Source organism: Phalaenopsis equestris, unplaced genomic scaffold (assembly GCF_001263595.1).
Source record: "Phalaenopsis equestris unplaced genomic scaffold, ASM126359v1 Scaffold000887, whole genome shotgun sequence".
Taxonomy (NCBI): domain Eukaryota; kingdom Viridiplantae; phylum Streptophyta; class Magnoliopsida; order Asparagales; family Orchidaceae; genus Phalaenopsis; species Phalaenopsis equestris.
The window spans coordinates 52,023-67,577 of NW_018165327.1; positions in this window are offsets into that span (position 1 = coordinate 52,023).

The following is a 15,555-nucleotide window of genomic DNA, read 5'->3' on the forward strand; positions in this document are numbered from 1 at the left end:
TAGGAGGATTTAGGCTGGTTCTTAGGGTCCAAATGTCAGCTATGGTGGTCCAAGATGGGCTGAACCAAGTGGCTCCAACTGGTTTTAGGGCATGGGTTCAAAACCTTGGGTTTGGCTTGAACTTGGCTTTGGCCTTAGCTAGAGCTTAGATATTGTCCAATTAAATGGTCAATTTGATGTAGGATATTGTCACAATACATTTTAAAATCAATTTGGTTGAAGATTGAGGGGTTATGAAGTTCAATTTTTGGGAACTTAAAGTTTGGGGCAAAATTGGGGTTTTGGTTTGAATTGAATTGAGGATGTGTTTGAGTTTTTATATCGGCCAATTGAGCCATTAATTTGGTCTAGGTGAATGTTGTGAAGAGTTTAGGATTCAAGTTTAGGGAAATTGGATTGGTTATGAGGTTCAATTTGATGGAATTTTGGCTTATGGTCAAATCGTGGGTTTAAATTGAGCTTGGAATTTAGGTTTGAAATTGAGCTTCATTAGGCTTAAATTTGGTTTCCATTGGGTTTATACATGATGAAATTGAGTTTAAATTTTTAATTGGTGAAGTTTGAAATCAATTTAGTGGAAATTGGGAGTAATTTGGAGACTTTAGGCATTTAAGGGTAAAATTAGGTTTTTGGTCAAAATTGGTCAGTTTAGTCAAATTGGGTCCAATGGATGGCTGGGTTTGGTTTGAGAGTATTTGGAATGATTTGGAAGGTTTTGGGAATTTCTGGACAATGAGAGGCATTTTGGTAATTTTGGCAAATTTAGGGATATTTTGAGAATTTTGAAAATTTTGAGGTGCTTTAGGCACTTTGGGTAGTTTCAAATGGGTTTAAATGATTTTTGGGTAAAATTGGTTAATTTGGGAAATTTTAAGAATTTAACGTTTCAAGAGTAATTTGGAAATTTTGAGAAAGTTTGGGGGCAAAAAGCTAAAATTGGGTATGAGATCAATTGAAAATGCTAACAAAAAAAATACCCTTATGGTGCCATGAGACCAAGGGAGCTCCCATTTTAGATGCGCCATGTGTTGGTCTTAGCCCAACCCAAGCCCAGGGCTAAGGGTTTGGGGGTCCACCCACAAGAGTTTCCAAAAGAGTAGGGGACCAGGTTAAGCATGTCTAGTTAAGGATTTTAAATTGAAAGTGAAAGTGATGGGTTAAAGTGTGTGTGAGCAAGGTCAAGACCACACCACCCAGAACTAACTCTAAGGCCAGACTTATTATAGGGACTCTTCTTGAGCTCCCTTATGTTAGCTCCACCTATTAAGTGTTAGAGGTTAGAACCAACATGAAAAACTCCAAGAAGAGCAAGGAGGCATTTGGATTTTCTAATGGTGAGGGTTCCCTTACTATTCCTCTACGAATAATCAACAAAAAAATCCTATGGTTAGATCCTAGGCTTCTAAAGAAGAAAGACAAGACCTCAAATAGGTGTGGTGTGCTGGGAAAGCACACCGCACATATTGGCGTTGACCGAGGAGATCAACAAACCAAGACAATTGCCTAAGCCAGCATGCTCAGAGCAGAGAAGAAAGAAAGTGAAGAAGGTTTTTGCTGGGGAGTAGTCAAAGACTCTCACCAGGGATCAAGAACCATCCTTCAAGGTGGGTTTCATAATTGGCAAAATAATTTCATGCTCGTTAATCCCTTACAAAAGGCTAGTCTTATGGATTTACAGAGACAAGCATCAAAGAAATTGACAATCGCGACAAAGATTTAACTCAATTTTAAAAGATTTAATTTTAGTTAAAATTTAATCCGATTTTAATTTTGAGAAAAAATCAAGAATTAACGATATGTAGAGAGACCAGGTTGAGATGGAAAGCAAAGGTACTCACATCAAAATCAAAAGATAGATCAAAGAGAGGGGGTACTGCATTAGGAAGGAAAGCTCAGGGACTCACATCCAACTCAAAAGGGAGTGAAAGTGCATAGAGTGCCACATTATGATGGAAAGCTCAGGGATTCACATCAAACTTAAGAGGTGACGAGTTATATTGGGAAGGAAAGCTGAGGGACTCACATCCAACTCAAGAGGTGACAAAAGTGCTGAGAATGTCACATTAAGAAAGAAACCTCTAGGACTCACATCCATCCTAAGAGGTTATGAGCTACATTATAAAGGAAAGATTGTAGACTCACATCGAACCCAAGAGGAAACAAAAGTGCTGAGAATATCACATTAGGAAAGAAAGCTCGGGGACTCACATCCAACCTAAGAGGTGATGAGTTTTATTAGGAAGGAAAGATCAGGGACTCACATACAACCCAAGAGGTAACAAAAGTGGTATGAATGTCACATTAGGAAGGAAATCTCTAGAACTCACATTCATTCTAAGAGGTGAAAAGATACATTGGGAAGGAAAGCTCGTGGACTCACATTTAACCATAGAGGTAGCAAAAGAAAATCAGAATTCAAGTATTGAAGTGTCATAATAAGAAGAAAAGCTCGGGACTCACATCCAACCCAAGAGGTAACAAAAGGGAATCAAAATTTTGTTACTAACCCCAAGCATATCAAATTTGCTACATTGAGAAGGGAAGCTTGGGGACTCACATGCAACTCAAAGGGTAGACAAGGGTGTCACATTAGGAATGAAAGCTCAGGGACTGACTTCCCTCCTAAGAGGTGATGATCTACATTGGCAAGGAAAGCTCAGGGACTCACATCCAACCCAAGAGGTTGCAAAAAGGAATCAAAATTTAGGTACTGACCCCTAGAATATCAAATTTGCTACATTTAGAAGGAAAGCTCGGGGACTCACATCCAACTCAAGGGGTAGAAAAGGGTGTCACATTATGAAGGAAAGCTACGGGATTTACATCCAACTCAAGGGGTAGCAAAGGGTGTCACATTAGGAAGGAAAGCTCAAGGACTCACATCCATCCCAAGAGTTGATGAGCTACATTGGGAAGGAAAGCTCGGGGACTCACATCCAAACCAAGAGATTGCGAAAGAGAATCAAAATTTAGGTACTGACCCCAGGAATATAAAATTTGCTACATTGAGAAGGAAAGCTCGAGGACTCACATCCAACATAAGGGGTAGCAAAGGATGTCACATTAGGAAAAAAAGCTTGGGGACTTACATCCATCAAAAGAAGTGAAGGGCTACATTGGGAAGGAAAGCTTAGGGACTCACATCCAACCCAAGATGTAGCGGAAGGGAATCATAATTCAGGTACTGACTCCAGGAATATCAATTTTGCTACATTGAGAAGGAACGCTTAGGGAATTACGTCCAACCCAAGTGATAGCAAAAAATGTCAAGAATGCGGAAGAAGTTAATGGGATGCGAGAAAATTTGTGGATGGAATTGGAACCCTTAAAATGACCCTAAAATTTCATGAAATCTCATGTAGAGTGTGAAACTTCATGAAAAGGATATGAAGACTTATGGAATTAGTGCAAAGTGTGAGTTGTGGGAATTCATGCAAGGAATGCGGGTTGTGAGAGAAACTTGGAGTGCAGAGTTTGTGAAGAATGCAGAGTGTGAAATCTCAAGAGAGTTTGCTTACCATTTTTATCAATTTTCATTATTTTTAAGATTATCCCTTTTTTCAAATTTGATTTCATTTATATTTCTTTTAACTTTGAGCTTCATTTAATTTTCATTTGTCATCCATAGTTCTTTATATCATTCTTTGTTTGTTAAAGTCTGGGACAAAAATATGGTCCATGGCTTTCTATCAATTGCACAAAAGAGACAATTCAACAACGTATGCTGAAATCCAAAATAAACTTTGTTAAATATGCTTCAAATATGTAGTACAACTGATCATGTGCTAAAATTGTCCAAAACCACACGTCGAATACATCGATGGAACCTGTAATAACTTATATCTTGTCTTCACTGCTTTGAAGAAGTGCAAAAGTAGCAAGTGTATATCCATCCCTTGAGGTAAGCTCATGATCAAGTTAACCTTCTAAGCTACATTCCGGGGCAAGAGTCTCTTTCGTGTATACTTAGAGATAGAACCATCTCATAGCTCATACGGGCGTAAATCCTCCAACTCTAGGTCTGGCTTAAATACATATGGCACTTTTCTGGCTTCCATCCTTCATAATTTGACTGAGACTTTGCAGCGTGGCACTCTAGGGGTGCAATGCTTTGCAAGTCTGCTCCATTTTCTTCCAGAATTAATATTGAACCAATCGACAGCGGGATGTAAGACTCTTAATGATGCTCAAATTAACTATACTACTAAAGAGTGTTATTAGTCATTTTTTTATGTTTTTGATAAGTTTAGGTCATGTTTGATTGGAGCTAAATGTGTTGTGCATACTGACCATTCGACTATTAAATATTTAATGCAAAAGAAGGATGTGAAACCAAGATTAATTAATGGGTACTTCTGATGCAAGAGTTTGATTTTATAGAAGTGGATAAGAAAGGGACTGATAATCAAATTACCAATCATCTATCTAGGTTAGAATAGGAAGAAATACTTGTTCTGGAAAAAGAAATTAATGAAACTTTTCCTGGTGAACAACTTTATGCAGTAAAAGGATGAGAAAAATTGTGGTATGCTGATATTGTAAATTATATTGTTACTATTTTACCATATGGACTAACATAACAACACAAAAAGAAATTCATTCATGATGCAAATTTTTTTTTTATGATAACCCCTATTTGTATAAATAATGTAAATATTTAGTAATGAGACGATATGTGCCTTACAAAGAAATTCAAGAAATTATCCAAAAATGTCATGATTTTGAATTTGGAGGTCAATTTGGGAATGATAGAACTATTCATAAAATTCTGCAATCTGGATTTTATTGGCCTACTCAATTTAGAGATGTTAATATATATATATATATATATATATATATATATACATGGGGATTGGATTTTATGGGACCATTTATAACTTCATTAGAGAATATGTATATATTGGTTGTAGTGGATTATATGTCAAAATGGATAGAAGCAACCGCTTTACCTCGATGTGATGCTCGGATTTTTTCAAAATTTTTAATTAAACATATTTTTACAATATATAGAATGCTAAGAATAATCATTATCGATGGAGGATCTCATTTTAGAAATGCAAAAATTGCAAAATTTATGAAAAATTATAATATAATGCATAAAATTCCAACTGCTTATCATCCCTAGATTAGTGGGTTGGTAGAAGTATCTAATAGTGAAATAAAAAAAAAATTGGAAAAAAGTGTGAATCTTAGTAAAATGGATTTGTCTGGTAGATTATATACTGTATTTTGGGCATACAGAATAGCTTATAAGAAACCAATAGAGATTAATTTTTAGAAAGACTTGTCACTTACTCAAAGAATTAGAGCATAAAACTTATTGGGCTATTAAGAAATTCACATTCAATTTGAAAGATGCTGGTGAGAAAATGTTATTACAATTGAATGAGCTTGAAGAAATTAGGAATGAATTTTACAATAATGTTAGATCTATAAGGAAAGAATGAAAGAATGACATGATCGAAAGATAATAAAGAATGAATTTGAGCATGGACAGGAAGTTTTATTATACAATTCAAGATTGAAATTATTTCCTGGAAAATTGAAGTCAAAGTAGAAAGTGTCATTCATAATTGAAAAGTTTATCCCTATGGAGTTGTTAATATTGAAGATCCCAAGGCTGAAAGGATATTTAAAGTGAATGGGCGCAGATTAAAATCATATTTTGATGGTCAAAGACCAATTTTTAAAGAGACTATAATGTTGGGTCACCCAGAATAAAGACTAAGAATGTCGGGCTAACGGTATTAAACCAAGCGCTCTGTGGGAGGCAACACATATATATCATTCTTTATTCTATTTTTATATTCTTGTTAGAAATATTTGTGCTTCTATAGATTGTGTTTATTTGAGAAATTTAATATTGTGAAATATTTAAAAACATCTTTATTCATCTAATGTTTTGGAAGAATTGAGAATTTATTGGATCGATATCAAAATGGTAAGATTTTTTGGAACTGGTGCATGAAGCGCCACATTCTAAAGAGCTGGTGCATGAAGCGCCGCGACGACGAAAATGACTTAAGAATTTCAAAAGGTGATTTTTGGCAGTTTTTGGCTGGTTCTTCTCCTTATATCTCCCAAAAAATTCTAAAGAGCTGGTGCATGAAGCGCCGCGAAGACGAAAATGACTTAAAAATTTCAAAAGGTGATTTTTGGCACTTTTTGGCTGGTTCTTCTCCTTATATCTCCCAAAAATGATTCCAAAGTCAATTTAGGGGGGGGGGGAATGAGGGAAGAGTCACTAGTTTTTAATTCCTATGGCGTCCCGCTCTAAAAATTCCGCTAGATTTGGAATTTTCAACTAGAGAAAGTTTGTCATTTTTTATGCACAAAAGTTACATGATAGAGTACTTATGAAGAAGAGGCTAATTAAAGAAAGGGGTTTGTGAATATAGGATTCAACACACCGAATACTCTAGTAGAATAGATATAGCGCAGAGATGCTCAAAAGTGCTTTGCTACACTACTACCGCCGTAGTTGTCCTTGTGGTGAAAGAATTTTATGCAAATATTCATGGAATTAACCAAGAAAATGTCTATGTGTGAGGCGGGTTTGTGCAATTCACTACTTCAAGAATAAATGAGATGTTTATGATTGAGAGTGTGTTTATTTTCCACTACGCTTACGCCTACGACAGATAATATGAATGAACTTTATCGATACATTATGGATGAAGATGCAAATTGGGAGATAAGAGATGATGGAAATGTAAGTTTTTCTTCATCATTGTTAAATCCTGCTTCTAAGGTGCAACATTTCTTTATTGCATCGAAATTACTCCCCACTATGAAAATCAGTAAGGTCACTAAGGAGAGTGTTATTCTAAACAACTGTATTCAAACAGGAAAACTAGTTGATATTCGAGCAATAATTGTGATATCGGTTTTGGATTTGATTGTCAATGGATCTGCAACTGGATTTGGGCATCCATCCACTATTTTCCTACTTTTCAATGAATCACAAGTACCTTATGGGAGTTGGGAGAAAGTGCTTCTTCCTTGAAAGTTGATGGATCCAGGAGTCTATTGCATATTTATTGGAATGGGAGATGAGAATGATATGAATGTATTGATGGATCATGTATCTTAGAATTCATCATTTATTCAGCCTTACTTCAGTTCAAACATAGTTTTGAAAAGGATTAAGAAGATAGAAAAAGAGGTACAAAACCTTATCCATGTTATTAAAAATGTTTCTGAAATGTTGGATCATCTGGATTAGAGACTGAAGGAACATTTTGAACATACTGGTCATATTGAAGATGGTTTGGTATATATGCTCAAGAAACAATGGAACATTTGGAACGGGCATTTGCTAACCTGCGTTGCAAGATTGAGAGGTTGATCAATGTCAGAAACTGGGAGAGGTTTAGCTACTTTACTGTAGTAGTGATTGTACAAATGATTCTGGAGTTTTATGCCAACTTGAGGTTTACCACTCACAATCACATCCTTGTGAGAGGTAAGCAGGTTGAATTTTCAAGATAGGATCAATGTTTTTTATGGACTGAGAAATGTATTCAATTGTGGATACGCTGCATTCGTGATGACTGATTCATCACTGAATAAAGTGATTGCTTTTCTGACTGATGGAAGAAGATAATGAAAGATTAAAAATAATAAGAAATTTAACTTCTTTGCTTCCATGATGACTATTTAGTCAAAGGTATGAAACTATTTCATCTCTACTAAATTGCTGCCAAAAAATCATCTCAGCGAAATAATGAATGGTAGAGCTGTGCTAAACTTCTGCATTCAGAAAATGAAGGAAGTAAATGTTAGTGCTCTCATAGTTCATCATGCTCGAATTATAGCTAGCAGTGCTACAACTAGTGGTTTGGCTTACCCTCCCCAGATTTTCACTTTATGTGAGCAATCAGGAATAAAGTACCATAGAAATGGGGAAAGGCCGCAACCACAAAGTCTTATCGAGAAGCATACGGTTCAAATAGTTGAATCATTTATTGAGTCTAAAAGTGGAGGTATTGATAGACCATCTACTTCAGCTGCAGGGGCCTCTACATGTCACTCTGCTTCACTTGAAAATATTATGGAGTAGCTTATGATTAAACAAATGGATATAGTTAACATAGAGAATTAGATTGGATAAATTGGAGCAAGAAATTCTTATAATTATGAGTATAATTAGAGGAGAGTTCAGCATGATATAACTTTTAAGGAAGCTATGGTTAGGTATATTAAGGGTGAGTATAATGTAGAATTTCCAACTTGCATCAACTTCACTCCTTATGGTCCAGATCATGATGATGAAGAGGAAGAAGAAGATGATGATGATGAGGAAGGGACGCGATGAAGACTGATATTCTTAGGAGTTTAGTTTGTTTTGTTTGTTTGTTTGTTTGTTAATTTTGATTATGTGGTTATTTGATGTCATTTGAAGTGGTTGTGGTAAAAATTTTCATTTTGTACTGTGGACCTAAATTGTAATAGTAATTGTAGATTTTTATTTTTCCTGCATTTTTAGTATTTTTAGTTTTTGTTTCTATTTTTAATTTTTAGGAAATCCTTGAAATCCTTTAAAATGCCTTTAAAATGAATTATGTTTTATTTAATGCTTTAAAGCCTGTAAGTATTTTTAAAATTAGTACCTACAGTATAATAAAGCCCAGTTTCATACTAAAAAATCCTCAACAGGTTAGTTTTTATTTTTATGCATTTGCTATTTTCTTTCATAACTAACTTTTATACTAACACATTTTTAAATTACTTAAAAATTTAAGTTTGGTGGAAAGAAAAATTTCTATTAAAAAGAAGTTAACTAAATTTTATTTGTCCTCAATTACTTGTAGTTTTAAAATTATTTAAAATGAATTGGGATATTAAGATTTAACTTTAAATGATTATACTTATCTTTATGAATATTCTAGTAAATTTAGGTAAAAGTTTTTAATAACAAAGGTCAATTTAAAAGTTAAAGATATTTGGTATGAAAAGATAAGAGTATGTTTTTCTATTTAAAGTAAAGGAAATTGTATTTTTGAAGTATTAAGAATTTTAGAGTTTCATGTAAGAAGAAAAGAATGAAACTTTATGAAAAATCATAAACTAATATTAATTTATAAAGTGAATAAAGGTAAGGAGTTTTGACTTTAAGATGAGGATAGTGAAGTTGAAAATTATTAAAGGCTATCCATATATAGTAATCCTCACCAGAAAAAGAAAAGAAAAGAAAGGATTAAAAAGATCCTAAGAAATAAAGAATAAAAGAAAAAGGGAAAAGAATAAGAAAAGAATATGAAAGTGCGTTAGGAGAAGCTTGAGGAGATGCCTAATCAAAAATTGGCTTCACTTGAATTAACTTTAGGAAAAGGCTTTATTTAATTTTCTAAACTTGTATTGGAGTATTAATATCATTGCAAGTAAATTTTTCATGAGGTTCTTTTTCATATGATTGTTCTAAGTATCTTTAATATGACAAATTTCTTTTTTCCTTGAATTGAATAGAGATTCAAAAGTCTTAAATTTGATTACTAAGTACTCTTAGACTTAGAGTTTGAATCTAAGTTAGTAAAGTTTTTTCTTAAATATTATTATATTATTTTTTAAACTAAATTACACGAGTTATAATTTAATCTCTATCCTAAGCCAAATGCTTTTATGTAGTAAATGTGTCACTTGAGGACAAGTAACATTTAAGTTTGGGGGATTTTCATACACTAAAATAATATGTTGTTTTAAGTATGCATTTTATGTTTATTTTTTGTGATGTTGTGATGTAAAGAAGGATATCTTCATGTTTTTGTTGCAGATATAGTGATTTTTGGCATTTGGAGCAAAAGTAGCAAAAACGACAAAATTTGAAGCAAAAAGATAAATTTTGGGAATTCTGGCACCTGATGCGCCAGATTGGCACCATAAGTGCCATTTTACAGAGATCTGGTGCCCGAAGCACCAGATTAGCACCAGAAAGGCCATTTGACAAAGAACTAGCGGCAAATGCACTAGATTTAGCGCCTAAAGCCAATACCTAAAACAATGTGGTCTTAAGCAAGTTCGCACTAGATGCGCCATAACGAGTGCTAGAGGTTACTTTTTACAGATTAAGGCAGTTTGAGATGAATTTTGGGCAGATTTTGAAAGGGAGACTTGTTCTAAACACTCCTTGGAGTGATTCAATGCATTTAAACACTTTGAAAGGTTCTTTTATGAAGGGATATGTCTCTTGGATTAATCAATATGTCTTATGAATTCAAAAGGATTGACTTTTGGAGAGAATTTTGGAGGGAATTTTGAATTCTTTTTGGAGGGAGGCAGCCTTTAATAAAAGAGAGTTTTTGAAGAGAAAAGTGTGTGGAGTGCGAGAGGGGCGAACAAGAGAGAGAGATAGAGGGAAAGTCAAGGGATTGGAGATTTGCTTCAAGGATTGTAAGTGGAGAGGGAAGGTGAGAGATTTATTCTTCATTACATTTCTAAGAGAGAATTAAAAGTGTATGTAAAGAGACAAAGGCTTGAAGAGAACTTCTAGGGATTTGCTTGGGAAGGATTGTGAGATAATTTGTCTTTTAATTCTTTTATTTTGTAAACTTATTTTTATATATAAAATCTATGTTTTGTCGTATCCTTCTCATGATACCTCAGTAGTCTTCTTTATCCTTCTCCCTACTTTAAGATATGACTTTATGAAGAATTGATTTATTTATATAGTTTTAATTGATAATTTTATGATGATTTGAACTCCAGTCTTCATTTACTTTTTGATCTGGCCAATTAATTTGTTAAAATGTGTTGAGAAACATATGTTCCAAAAGGGCTATGATTTCTAAAACATAGGGAGAATCACATTTGATTTCATGGGAGAGGATGTCATCCATGGAGTTGAGTGCAAATAAATAGGGAAATATACTTTGTTGCATGCAGAATTAGAGATTTTAAGGGGACAGATTAAAACCCCCATTTGGCCCAGTTGATTGGAAACTGATGCGAGATTGCGAGCATGTTAGCCCTTAGGTGAGGGAGTAGTGGGAGCTCTAGAGTGACAGCCAGTATCCTCCCAGCCTAACCATGGAATTAGGCACCAAACTCTGGATTAGTCAAGGTTCTTTATGCACTTAGAAGAGATTAAAGAATAGAATTGCTCCTATTTGGCAGAAAATAATTTATATGTATATTTACAAATGATTTTAATATCTTACAATCCATATACTCATTATTAAGGGGAAGGATGCTTTCTTAAATTTTAACTCCATCACAAAAACTTTGGTCAGTTTTTGTAATTTTACTTTTGAAAGTTTAGCAATTAGTTTAATTAACTTTTCTTTTTTACTGCATTTTATTTAGCATTCACTCTATTACTTTATATTCAAATTTAGCGCTTCACTTTTGTAGTTTAAAATTGTAAGTGTGCATTATAATCTTAAGAATTTACTCATAGGCATTTACAACTTCCTTGTGGGATCAATATCTAGGACTCCATTAGAGCCTTTTATTACTTGAGCGATATGTATACTTGCGTTATTTTTAAGGGATTTGGTAGTTTAAAGATTTTCAAAAGATAAAATTATTTTCATTAAAGTTATTTTGGTTGGAATTAATTTGCTTATTTACTATAGTATCTACCGTGTATATTTTGTAATATTGAAAATTATTTGCAAAATTTACATTATTTTTAGGGGGTTTGGGAGTTTAAAGATTTTAAAAAGATAAAATTATTTTCATTGAAGTTATTTTTGTTGGGATTAATTTGCATATTTACTGTTGTGTCTGCTGTTTGTATTCTGTAATATTGAAAAATATTTACAAAATTAACACATTAAATCCATTTGCATCAAGGATGTGCTAACCAATTGAGCTAAGCAAATTTCTGGATCGAGTGAAGCCTTGGCCAGAGATTCCCTCATTTCCTTAGACAAGCTCAAAGCATCATAGATGCTTAGTTTGGTCGGCAATCTCTTAAGGTGAGCTAGTACATTATAATTCACTTTATAGAGACCTCTAATTTTTATTTGATTATGTGTTTCTTCCACTGGCAAAGGCAGAGGTGGCTCTTCTCGAGTGACTATCTGTTTTCTTTTGTCCATTGGAGCCGTCCTCAAGCATAGTACCTTCCCACTGCTTAAATTAATTTTGGTAATCTCTTAATATCTTATCATTGCAGTCGATTCTTCTGGTGTTGATTCTATGTACAAAAATTCCATGTGATTGCAATCAGTGTTCCTCGACACTTAAGGATTGGCTCCTCACTCTCAGAACTATCGTAACTAGTGTTGTCGACATTTCTTCATTTTTGTTGACATATTCATCGGACTTATGTATGATTTGAGGATTATTTTGGGAATTAAAATCAAGATTAGAATTATAATGGTCAGTGAAGTTATCACTAGAAACAGTCAAAGCGTAGCTAAAATTGCAATAACTATATTCCAAAGACTCATGAGGCACAAAAATATAATCTAACATAGTCAGCGGTTTGAGGAATTTCCCTCCTGAATCCAAAATAACCAATCTAATGGAGGCAGCCCCTATCCTACCCCTTGAGCTATCAGTTTTTATTTCGTGGATAATCTTCTTCTTCTTTTTCTTTGGATGCAGCAACTTCTCCGATGTGATCTCTATCTTCAGTCTGGCAGGCTGCAAACTCTAAATGGTGGCTTTTACTGATGCGGTTTGAATCTGGTCAAGTATCTTTTTAGATGATCGAATCCAAAATGTGCTCCAACCACTCTTATCTGAATAAAATTTCTTTGTTTAAGATTTTTCTCGCCCCAATCTGAAAAACTGAAAGATCCCTCTATAGAGTGTCCAAGGAGTTTGTGGTACGGGTAATAGTTGGGATGATCCTTCTTTTCAACCTCTTTTAGTTTGCTTGACTCTACAAATCTGAACTCAGGCTTCTTCATTAAATTTTTTAACATCTTTGGCTCAACTTTATTCTTGAAAGAATATACCATATTAATCCATTCTGCAAATGACATACCCTATCTAAAATCCTTCTTGTATGGTCCCCTCTGATATGACTGATGTCCAGACTTGCCATATTGCTAAGTATACTACTGCTAATGGGACTGATCATGCTGTGACGACTACTAGGAACTCTGACGAGACTATTCAGCTTGACTCCTCATCTGTTGCTTACCCTTAGAGACTGTAGCCACCATCCCAGTCTTCTTCTCAAATGTCCTGATTGCTCTGAACTTCTATGTATTTTCTTGGGACTCTGTATGCTTAACCTCCTCCTGAAAGCTGCTAGCCTTGCTGAGTAGCTTCTTAAAAAACTTCATTGTGAGTCCCTTGAGCATGAAAGCTACCGGTCCATGATTGCTTTTGAGTAGAATCTCAATCGCATGTTGTTCCTGTAGCTATGGTTCACACTTCATGCTCAACTTTCTCCACCTCAAAATATAATCAACCAAGTTTTCTTTAGGTTTTTTGTCTTTCCACTACGAGATCTTCTATGGTGACATGGTGTTTTGCTCCAACAAATCTCTTCACGAACAAATGTTCCAACTCAGCAAACATCCTCACAGATCTGTTGGGCAACTCTGCATACCAGTGAAATATAATTCCTGACAAACTGTTGACAAACTGGAAGAATAGAAAAACCTCATTACCCCTAGCATTACAATAACTTGCTCTAAAGTGGGCTGTATGCTAGCAGGGATTTTTCAGTTCTATCGAATGTCTTGAAATTTGGAGGCACAAAACCCTTTGGGTATGGTATGTCATCAAATTTCTTTGAGTAAGGTATACCTTTTGAAATTGATGCCCCTCATTTGGATTGGGCTAAGGCTTTCTTTACTTGTTGTTCAATTGACACCGATGCTTTAAAACGGAGTGTCTCGGAGGAGGCATCATTATGTCGAAGAGAAGTATGCTCCCCACGGTGTGGATCAAGTACACTAGTAACGGGTCTCTTTCCTTTATCCTTCCTCAGAAAGTTTTCATGAATGGCGGTAGGTAGTATCCTCAGACCCAAATGTGACTTAGCCGGTTGATGTCTTATGGGTTTCAAAGTAATAAGGGTAGAATTTATGATCAAGGCAACACTACTGACTCGGTTCCCAAGATGAAATCTGACAGGAACACAAGCTGGGGCTACCTCTGCTGATCTCTGGTACTCGTGGATAAGTTTGATTTCTTTCAAAATTTCACTTTTCATGAGGGGTGAAATTGCATAACCCACCCATTTGAGCAGTTCAACAACTGAACATCCCCACTTAGTAGTTATTCTCTCAAATACAGTACAGAATCTGGTGATTGGAGTGGGCTTTTCCTTATTCATATTATGATCTCGTGGTGATGGCAGAGCAACAACAATTCTATGGAGGCTCTCATCTTTAATGGTGTCTGATAAGGGAAGAAACCTAATCCCTCAGAGGAGAGGAGAGGTCACAGGTATTCTAAGCTTCTCCTGCTAAGGAATCTCATCTACAAGTACTAATTTTGTAACCTGGGCCTTGGCAAGCCTCTTGATCTTGTGATTTCAGTTTCTCTTTTGCAACTTGGTCAGTGTTACAGTCCTTGAATTGGAACTAATCTCAAATACTAATGGCAATGCAAAATATGCATCAACTGAATCTTCTTCGATTAAAACTTCTTTTCCCTAAGTATACGACGCAGTAGGCAAGGTAACGGTAAGTCTAGCAGTGGTAGGTCTAACAACCCTCCTCAACATGGGAGTGACGGATTCGACGGACACGGTAACAACATATTTAATGGGTGTCTAGGTGGTAGCGATCTTCACCTTTCTGTAAGACGGGACGTCTTGGTGGTACTTCATATCAAATTCAATGAATGATTCTTGGACATTCGGGGTGGTAAATTTCATGATGACAAATGGGGCCTTGCCAAGCACAAACTCGAACTCATCGAATCTAGATCCAAACTTGATCTTTGGAGCAATGTTTGAAACACCGTGGTCAGTAGGCAGGTTGCAAGAAAATGTGAGAGTTGGGAATATCATTGTAGCAACTTTATATAGAAAGTTCCAATGGTTAGTATTGGCTAATACCTTATAATTCTAGTGCAAACACAAAAGTTTACGAAGGTCGCTCTATGAACTTGGCACATCCTTTCTTATTTTCATTTTCAAATTTCTTGTTTATTTGTGATTATATCCTGTAAGAGTTCCTAGTAAAATTCAACTAGGGTGAAGAGACATAATGACTTGGATTGATTTAGCAAAGCAAAGCTGAAAGATACGAGGAAAAGGTGAAGTTCAGGACCCCGTGTGGGATCGACTTAACAATGTACATTGCCCAGGTGAAACTAGTTCACCAACACACCTATTGGGGTTCCGCCCCCACACAAAAAGAAAAAAATCCTAAAAGAATTCTGAACCTCTCTATAGAAAGATGCTTAAACAGAAAATCTAGGAATCCAAAAGAGTTGACCGTACTTACTCAAGAATGAAATGAACAAAGTATACCAATTGAAGAAGGGTAATTTGGTCATTGATGGACATGGGCACATTACCAATGCATGAAGACAAGAATTTCCAATCAAAATGGTGAGAGAAATTAGTCCCCGACAGAGTCGCCAGAAATTGTCGGTCATCGGATGTGAAAGGTGATATTTTAAATTTAATATATATAT